The 9,004-nt window shown below is 41.3% G+C and overlaps 1 pseudogene; it reads left to right on the top strand.

Annotated features, from left to right (window-relative positions):
• The first annotated feature begins 2,568 nt into the window (after nucleotides 1-2,568).
• On the top strand, nucleotides 2,569-2,686 carry LOC126292504 (5S ribosomal RNA; annotated as a pseudogene).
• The last annotated feature ends 6,318 nt before the right edge of the window (nucleotides 2,687-9,004 follow it).

Raw genomic sequence — 9,004 nt, 5'->3', positions numbered from 1 at the left:
AGAAATCACATGGTGTTAAGTCAGGGGATCTAGGAGGCCAAGAGTGTAAAGCCTGGTCTCACTGTACTCCCTATCCAACTTCGAGGCATGCTGGCATTGGGGAAACTGCTCACCTTCTTGTGCCAGTGCGGTAGTGCTTTATCTTGCTGATAGATGAAATTGTCAGAGCCAAGTTGTGGGAATAACCAGTTCTGTAGCATTGCAAGATATGCTTGTTCTCTTACGGTTTCTTCCTCAAAAAAGTAGGGTCCATATTGCGGGAGACTGGCTGCACGCTCATAGTGAGCGCTCGTAGCGACATCTAGCGGATTTTTTTCTGAAACTCTAGACCATGCCGATTACATCTAGCGCTGTTTCAGTTACCTAGTGACATTTGTCTCAATATTATTACAAGCTAAAATCGGGTCATTCTTTTTGGGACACCCTGTGTATGTGTCAAACGAGTAAGTGAGTGAATCCACAGGTGAAAGACTGGTTCGTAATATGTAAAAATTAATACCTCATGGATGTGACTCACAATAATACTCCTTAAACGGTCCAGTGTGGCAAAGTTCTGCAGCGATGGTATTGATCTACTCATCAGGAAACACGTTTTCGTGCGTCGCGCCAACAGGCATGGGCAGGCAGACACGGCCTGGGAGCTGAAATATTCGCACGTCTGCCTGCTGTGCGTTGCGCTAGACGTCCGTTCACACAGAGCTGCTGCCACTGCGGGTTAGCCGCTATTCAGGCGGTGCGCCAGCGGGGAGATTTATGTCCAGTCACAGCCAACCCGGCGCATAGGGGCTCAGCTGTGGGGGCGTCAATCAGCTGCCGTGGCCTCTGCCAGCCGCGGACTCGTGGCGTGCCGCTGTGTCAACAGGATTTCCCGGCTGTCTGTGCCAGACGCACTAGGTGGCGGACAGGATAGTAAATCTAAGCATTACAGCTTTGTCGTTCTTCTTGTTAGGGTAAGGTGTCCTACAAGTGATACAGTCAAAACGCTCCAAAAAATTGTACAACCAGTCAATTCATAAGAAAATTATATTGTTTTTGTAGTGATCTTCAGTCCAGACACTGGTTTGATGTAGCTCTCCATGCTACTCTATCCTGTGCAAGTTTCTTCACCTCCCATCACCTACTGCAAACTACATCCTTCTGAATCTGTTTAGTGTATTCATATCTTTGTCTCCCTCTACGATTTTTCACCTCTGAGCTGCCCTCATATACTAAATTGGTGATCCCTTGATGCCTCAGAATATGCCCTACCAACCGATCCTGTCTTCTAATCAAGTTGTGCCACAAATTTCTCTTCTTTCCAATTCTATTCATCACCTCCTCATTAGTTATCTGATCTACCCATCTAATTTTCAGCATTCTTCTGTAGCACCACATTTCGATAGCTTCTATTCTCTTCTTGTTGAAACTATTTATGTCCATATTTCACTTCCACACATGGCTACACTCCATACAAATACTTCCAGAAACGACTTCCTGACAAATCTATACCCGATGTTAACAAATTTCTCTTCTTCAGCAACGCTTTCCTTGCCATTGCCAGTCTAGATTTTATATCCTCTCTATTTCGACCATCATCAGTTATTTAGCTCCCTAAATAGCAAAACTCCTTTACGACTTTTAGTGTCTCATTCCCTAATCTAATTCCCTAAGCATCACCCGAGCTATATCGACTGCATCCCATTATCTTTGTTTTGCTTTTGTTGATGTTCATCTTATATCAAGACACTGTCCATTCCGTTCAGCTGCTCTTCCAGGTCCTTTGCTGTCTCTGACGGAATTACAATGTCACTGGCTAACCTCAAAGTTTTTATTTCTTCTCCATGGATTTTAATTCCTACTCCGAATTTTTCTTTTGTTTCCCTTACTGCTTGCTCAATATACAGCTTCCCAACCACTGCTTCCCTTTCATACCCCTCGACTCTTGTAAGTACCATCTGGTTTCCGTAACATTGTAAATGGCCTTTCACTCCCTGTATTTTACCCCTGCCATCTTCAGAATTTGAAACAGTATTCCAGTCAGCATTTGTCAAAAGCTTTCTCTACAAATGCTAGAAACGTAGGTTTGCCTTTCCTTAATCTATTTTCTAAGATAAGTCGTAGGATCAGTCTTTCCTCACGTGTTCCGACATTTCTATGGAATCCAAACTGATCTTGCCCGAGGTCGGCTTCTACCAGTTTTTCCATCCGTTTGTAAGCAATTCGTGTTAGTATTTTGCAGCCGTGGCTTATAAAACTGATAGTTCGGTAATTTTCACATCTGTAAACACTAACTTGCTTTGGGATTGGAATTATTATATTATTCTTGAAGTCTGAGTGTATTTCGCCTGTCTCGCCTGTCTCTTGCTCACTAGATAGTAGAGTTTTGTTAGGTTTGTGTCTCCCAAGGCTGTCAGTAGTTCTAATGGAATGTTCTCTACTCCTGATGCCTTGCTTCGACTTAGGTCTTTCAGTGATCTATCAAACTCTTCACGCAGTATCATACCTCCTATTTCATCTTCATCTACATTCAAGAAAATTATACCTATCACAAATGTTCCTACTGTTATTTACAGTAGTTAGTCTTAATTAGCGGACGGCCTTGCCGCAGTGGTAACACCGGTTCCCGTCAGGTCACCGAAGTTAAGCGCTGTTGGGCTGGGCTAGCACTTGGATGGGTGACCATCCGGTCTTCCGAGCGCTGTTGGCAAGCGGGGTGTACTCAGCCCTTGTGAAGCAAACTGAAGAGTTACTTGACTGACAAGTAGCGGCTCCAGTCTCGTAAACTGACATACAGCCGGGAGAGCGGTTTGCTGACCACATGCCCCTCCAAATCCGCATCCAGTGTGTACACTTGGTATTGTGTGTATCTAGTAGCTACAGAAGGAAACTTGGCTACTGTGTATATCTAGTGCCTACCGAAGAACGCACGGATACAGGAAAAAGAAGACAATAGATGATGCCTAGACTGAAATGAGAAATATGTTTGGTTAGAAATAAATAAAACATCCAGTTACAAAACGTGGGGTTTTCTTATTGCATTCGAAGTCACATTGGGCGACTTGCGCGTCGGTGATGAGGATGAAATGATGATGACAACACAACACTCAGTCCTCGAGCGGAGAAAATCGCCAAATCGGCCGGGAATCGAACCCGGGCCCGCTTGCATGGGAGGCAAGGACGTTACCACCCAACTAAGCAGGCGGACATCTACATGATAAACATAACTGACGCAGCTACTGGCTGCAAATATTAACAGTGTTAAGATAAAATGACAGAAAACGACCAGTGGTACCGGTTCCCATCAGATCACCGAAGTTTAGGCTCTGTGGGGCTGTCGAACGCTGCTGGAAAGCGAGGTGCACTCATTTCTTGTGAGACAAACTGAGGAGCTACTTGATTGAGAAGCAGCGGCTCCGGTCTCGGAAACTGATATACGGACGTGAGAGCTGTGTGTTGGCCACATGCCCCTCTATATCCGCATCCAGTGACGCCTGTGGGCCGTTGGGTCTTCATGGCCTGCTCGGACGGTGTTTTAGTTTAGTTTTTAGTTTTAATTGATTTTTACATTAGAAACTTTTTAAGGAGATTGAAAAAATCAGCTAACCAATTGAAAACCAAATGTTCTTTAGTCCTTGACCTGGGTTTCGATGTTTATAAAAATATATTCTTCAGAAGAAGTGGACCTTGTTGCACGACATGGCGGTAAATTACATTAGTTAAATCCGAATGTAATTTAACGCCACTCCTTTCGAAGAAGATATTTTTATAAATATCGATAGCGTGGTCAAGGGCAAAATAAACCTTCCGTTTGCAACTGGATGGCTGATTTCTTCAACCTTTTCAAATTTATACATTGCCGAATGGCAGCCATGTTCAAGATTTAGGAACTTTTTACATGTTAAACCATCTAAAGGTAGTTGTAGAAGGCAACCTAAAGTAGCTATCGTACGTCAACTGCAATAGGAAAATTGCGGTCTAGACCTTAAAAGATATTTAGTTTTAAAAAATTTACGTAATAGATAGGTAGAGTTGTTGGATGTCCTCTCGAGGAATATCGTGCCAAATTATATCTAAATGGTGTGAAAGACTCTCAAAACACCGAGCTGATTGGAAATCACTGCCCATAACGCTCCTAACGTTCTTAATTGGGAGAGATCTGGCGACTTTTCCGGCCAAGGTAAGGTGTAGTAAGCATGAAAATAAGCAATAAGAACTCTCGTCAGCTGGGGGCAGGTATTACCTTGCTGAAATGGAAGCCCAGGATGACTTGCTCGGAAGGTCAATGAAACAACGAAAGTGGTCCTGCTATGGAATAAAATGACACCTAAGACCATCACTCTGGGTCGTCGGGATGTACAGCAAGCGACAGTCAAGTTGGTATCCCATCACTGTCTGAGGCGTCTCCAGCCACGTCTTCGCTGGTCAGCGAGGCATAGAAGTGGGACTCATGGCTGAAGACAATTCCACTCCAGTTCCAGGCCGAATGTTTCCGACATAACTGCAATCGATGTTAGTGAATAGAGGTCAATGGTAGGTGGTGAAATCGGCGCTGTGTGCTCAGCCTCCTTTCTATGAGCTTCCTATTAATGGTCACTGAAGCTCCAGTTCAACGTCGCATCGATTATAATGATGAATGTTGGGCTGTGAGTGCCTCTTTGACGATGGCTCGGTCCTTACGTCCTGTCGATAGCTCGGTCGTCTCTCTAGGCTCACCGCTTCCTTCTCGATGCTGCATTCAGCCGTGGTTCACCCATTCCTGCCAGTATCGTTGAATAGTGGCATCGCTCCCATTCAGGTATCGAGCGATACACTGATTACTCCAATCAGTTTCTTTGAGCGCAACTAAACGTCCTCTCTCCAGTGCTATATGTGCCTGTCCGTGCGCTTGTCTGTGAGGCACAATTATTCTATTTTTATTGCTTTTTAATATTCTTTACTATGGTTGCCAGCTGGGGGGTAAAATTATGCTGCAACGCCACACATTCATCCATCGACCGCTAAAGTTAAAACTTTTGCATTTTTCGTTGATTTCATTTTGTGACCAATTTGCAAACTATCTTTTGTCTTAGAGTGTATGTCCAGTTCCCCGAAGGCCCACAGCTCGTGGTCTAGTGGATAGCGTTGCTGCCTCTGGATCACGTGGTCCCTAGTTCGATTCTCGGCCAGGTTGGGGATTTTCTCTGCCAGGGAACTGGGTGTTCGTGTTGTCCTCATCATTTCATCACCATCATTCGTGACAGTGGCTTGATTGGACTGTGGAGAAAATTGGACTGTGTAAAAAATTGGGACTCTGTAAGAGCGCTCATGACCGCGCAGTTGAGCGCCCCACAAACCAAACATCATCATCAGTTCCCCGATGATAGACGGCTCCCTGTGGCCGAGCCACCAGCCACACACCACTGTATTGCGGGTTGCCGCACTTCCCGTACTCCAGCATAGATCACACCTCTAGCAGGAAACTTATTGCTGAAAAAGAAAAGCTCTCAAACAAAAAAGGCCAAAAGCAGGAAAGACAGAAAGCTATAACTGTAACCAAATATCGAGGAAAGAGAAATTTATACAGCTGCAGACATGTCCGTACAATCCAGAATGTACTGGAAAATGACCTAAGTTGTGGCTTTAGACTCTGTGGGCAAGGACAAAATAGTTTTTAAATTAAATGAGAGGGACATTTAATAAATGTTACTTAAAAACCGTCTTGATTGCAAATTTTTTATTCATATGACCGGTTTCGGCTCATTCAGAACCATCTTCAGATCTGTAAAAATAATGATACTAATTTACTATTTCACGGAAGCAAATCTTTTTCATCCTATCTAATCAACATCAAATGTATCAGAGCGTATCTGATATTTCAGTTACAGGAGTAACCCAAATCCAGCAATTTTCACATGCTACGTCACATAAAATTGGTTGGCAGAGTGCACATCATTTATATTAATTATAACACTATTACCGACAGGTGGCGTCTGGTACATTTGTTACATTCCATTTGCACATACTATGTTCAGTAGATCTTTTTTTATTAATTAAAATACTTAATTAAAATATGTAGATGTCAAGGTTAAAATCTGTATTCGTCAGCATTAATAAAAAACAATAAAATTATCATTTTTATACGTTCTAAAAAACATAGGGCGATTTATATATCTATGGTGATGGTATGAACTTGTTTCCTCTACGGTCTGCTTCCGTATTTCCCGCCATTTCGGTGTTGTGCCGCGGTCCGCTCAGTCGTCTGATGTCCATCGCCGCGGGCAAGAGGGCCGCACAGGAGGGCCCCGTCAACGACGCCAGGCACTGCACGCGTCTTACGGCTTCTCCACCGCGCACCATCTCTCATCCCTCGGTCTGGATCTCCACACGCAACAGTTGTCATCTTAGTAGGTCGTCATAAATGCTAAAATAGGCGTTATGATTGAATTCGCTTTGCTCGTTGAGGATTAAATCCGGATCTTTATTTTTGTGGGTGTATATTTCAATTTCTTCCAAAATGTTAAGAAACCGTCCCTTATGGGCTCTATGCAGGATGTCTAAATTGTGTTCAATGTTCGTGACTGAGTGCTTTGTCGCAGCCATATGCGCCCCAAAACCTTTTTTGTTTTGAGAGTAAGTGTGCTCCCTGAATCTGGTTTCAAAGATCCTACCAGTCTGCCCTATATATTGTTTACAGCAGTCATTACATTTGATCTTATATACACCTGAATCCTGAAATTTATTCCTACTATTACATATTCTATGCCGGAGCTTCAATTTTAACGTGTTATTTGTTCGGAACCCTATTTTAACGTCGGATTTACGAAAGCATCTTTCAATTTTATCTGTAATTCTTCCATTGTAAGTGAGAGCTACATATTTTTTCTTGTTGTTCCTCTTAACTGCTACTTGACTTCCTTTTATTTGTTCCATTTGCCTCTTCTTTATCTTCCTATAAATATTTATCACCTGCTTACACATACATCCGTTCGCTACGGCCACTTGTTTTAAAACACTTAACTCCTTTTCTACTTCCTGTTGGCTTAGTGGCAATCTTAGTAGCCTGTATACCATCGATGTAAAATATGCCCATTTGTACTGCGGTGGGTGACAAGAGCTCTCATTGATAACGAGATCTGTACACGTAGGTTTTCTGAATATGCTAAATTCATGCTTGCCATCTTTCTTTATTAGTGTTAAATCTAAGTAATCTATACGGTTGTTTTCTTCAAATTCCATGGTGAATCTAATTTTCGGGTCTTGAGAGCTCTTTTTTTGTGCTTAAATTGTCAATATCATTTTTATCTCCTTTGTATAATAAAATGGAGTCGTCAACATATCTCCTGTAATGTACAATTTTCTCGGCGATATTAGGATTTTCATCAAAGAATTTGTTTTCCAACTGATTTACAAATATGTCAGCCAGCGTCCCAGCTTAACTGTTCCCCATTGCCAGCCCGTCTTTCTGTTGATAAATTTTACCATTGAAAGTAAAGTAATTGAACGACAAGACTTGTTCCAACATTTCCACTAGTTCAATCACTTCCCCCAGTGCCAATTTACCACGAGTGAGGAGATTGTCCTTATTGATCTCAATCGTTTCTTTTACGGGAATGTTTGTGTACAGATTGGTGATATCCAATGAAGCTACTGACGTATTCTGAGGTACAAGTACGTCTTTAATTTGCTCGGCAAATTCATAACTGTTGCTAATGTTGAAAGTCCGACGATATGTATATGCCGCCTTCAATCTGTTATTTAGCTCTTTATTTAATTTATAACTTGGGCTGCTGGTGTTATTAACGATTGGGCGAATCGATTTTTCAACTTTATGGAGCTTTATTTGTGACCGCAATTCGGGGATTCGAGGATTCATTACTTTCAGTTTAAACTTTTCCTCCTCTGTGAATAGAAACACACTGTTATCTATTTGTTTCCTTATTTCTGTTTGAAATTTCTTGTTTGGATCTTTCTTGACTTTTACTATTCCGTTTTCCATAAAGAACTTTTCAGTTTTCTCTATATAGTCTGTATCACGTATTATAACCATAGTGCCGCCCTTATCTGCCTTTGTGACGATAGCCTTATGTGATTCTGACTTCTTATTCAAGCCCTTAAGAGTTAGTAGTTCGTTTCTGTTCTTGTGAGCAGACTGCATTTCATCTATAATCGACTTCTTTACTTTAACTGCCGTGTTGGGCTGTTCGTATCTATTCATTTTTGCGATATCACATGCAATTTTCACTTCTGCGACAGTCTTTTTTATTGTATTTGAGTTAATTGCGGGATTTAGGTTATATTGCAGTCCTTTATTTGAGAGGTTCTGCTCGTCCTTTGTTAATTCTATCTCAGTTAAGTTAACGACTCTTTCACAAAAAGTATGCAACTTTTTATACGCCGTTTCGTTATCAATATTAAAATCTACACCTAGGTTAAAAAGTTTCTTCCGATGTCTGTTTAGAGTTAATTCTCGCTCCCTTTCAATTCTATTTTCAATCTCTCTGCTTACGTATGTGAACTGTAATGGAGATAAAATGTCACCTATAATCAAGTGAAGATTAAAAGCTTCTCTGTTTAACTTGTCTTTCATTTTATATGCTTCTCGAATTTGAGTTTTAACCCATAATACTTCACTTTTACGTTTTACTATTTGTGCTATGTTTAACATATTCCTGATTTTTACTTTTGTGTAATTAGGAGTAATCCCTGCGTCTAAGCATGTTTTGTTAAATTTTATTTTCAAGTTTTCTTTCATTATCTTTGTCCTAATACGTAATAATTTCGTAATGTATCCCGAAGCCTGACGTGGCACAAACTTTGCAAAAACAGTCATAATGTCCTATGGGATAACAGCAATCAGTGATTTTATAATGTTACTTAAAAACCGTCTTGATTGCAAATTTTTTATTCATATGACCGGTTTCGGCTCATTCAGAACCATCTTCAGATCTGTAAAAATAATTATACTAATTTACTATTTCGCGGAAGCAAATCATTTTCATCCTATTTAATCAACATCAAATGTACCAGAGCGTACCTGATATTTCAG

This window comes from Schistocerca gregaria, chromosome 9 (assembly GCF_023897955.1).
Source record: "Schistocerca gregaria isolate iqSchGreg1 chromosome 9, iqSchGreg1.2, whole genome shotgun sequence".
NCBI lineage: Eukaryota > Metazoa > Arthropoda > Insecta > Orthoptera > Acrididae > Schistocerca > Schistocerca gregaria.
This window is presented reverse-complemented; position numbering and strand designations above follow the sequence as displayed.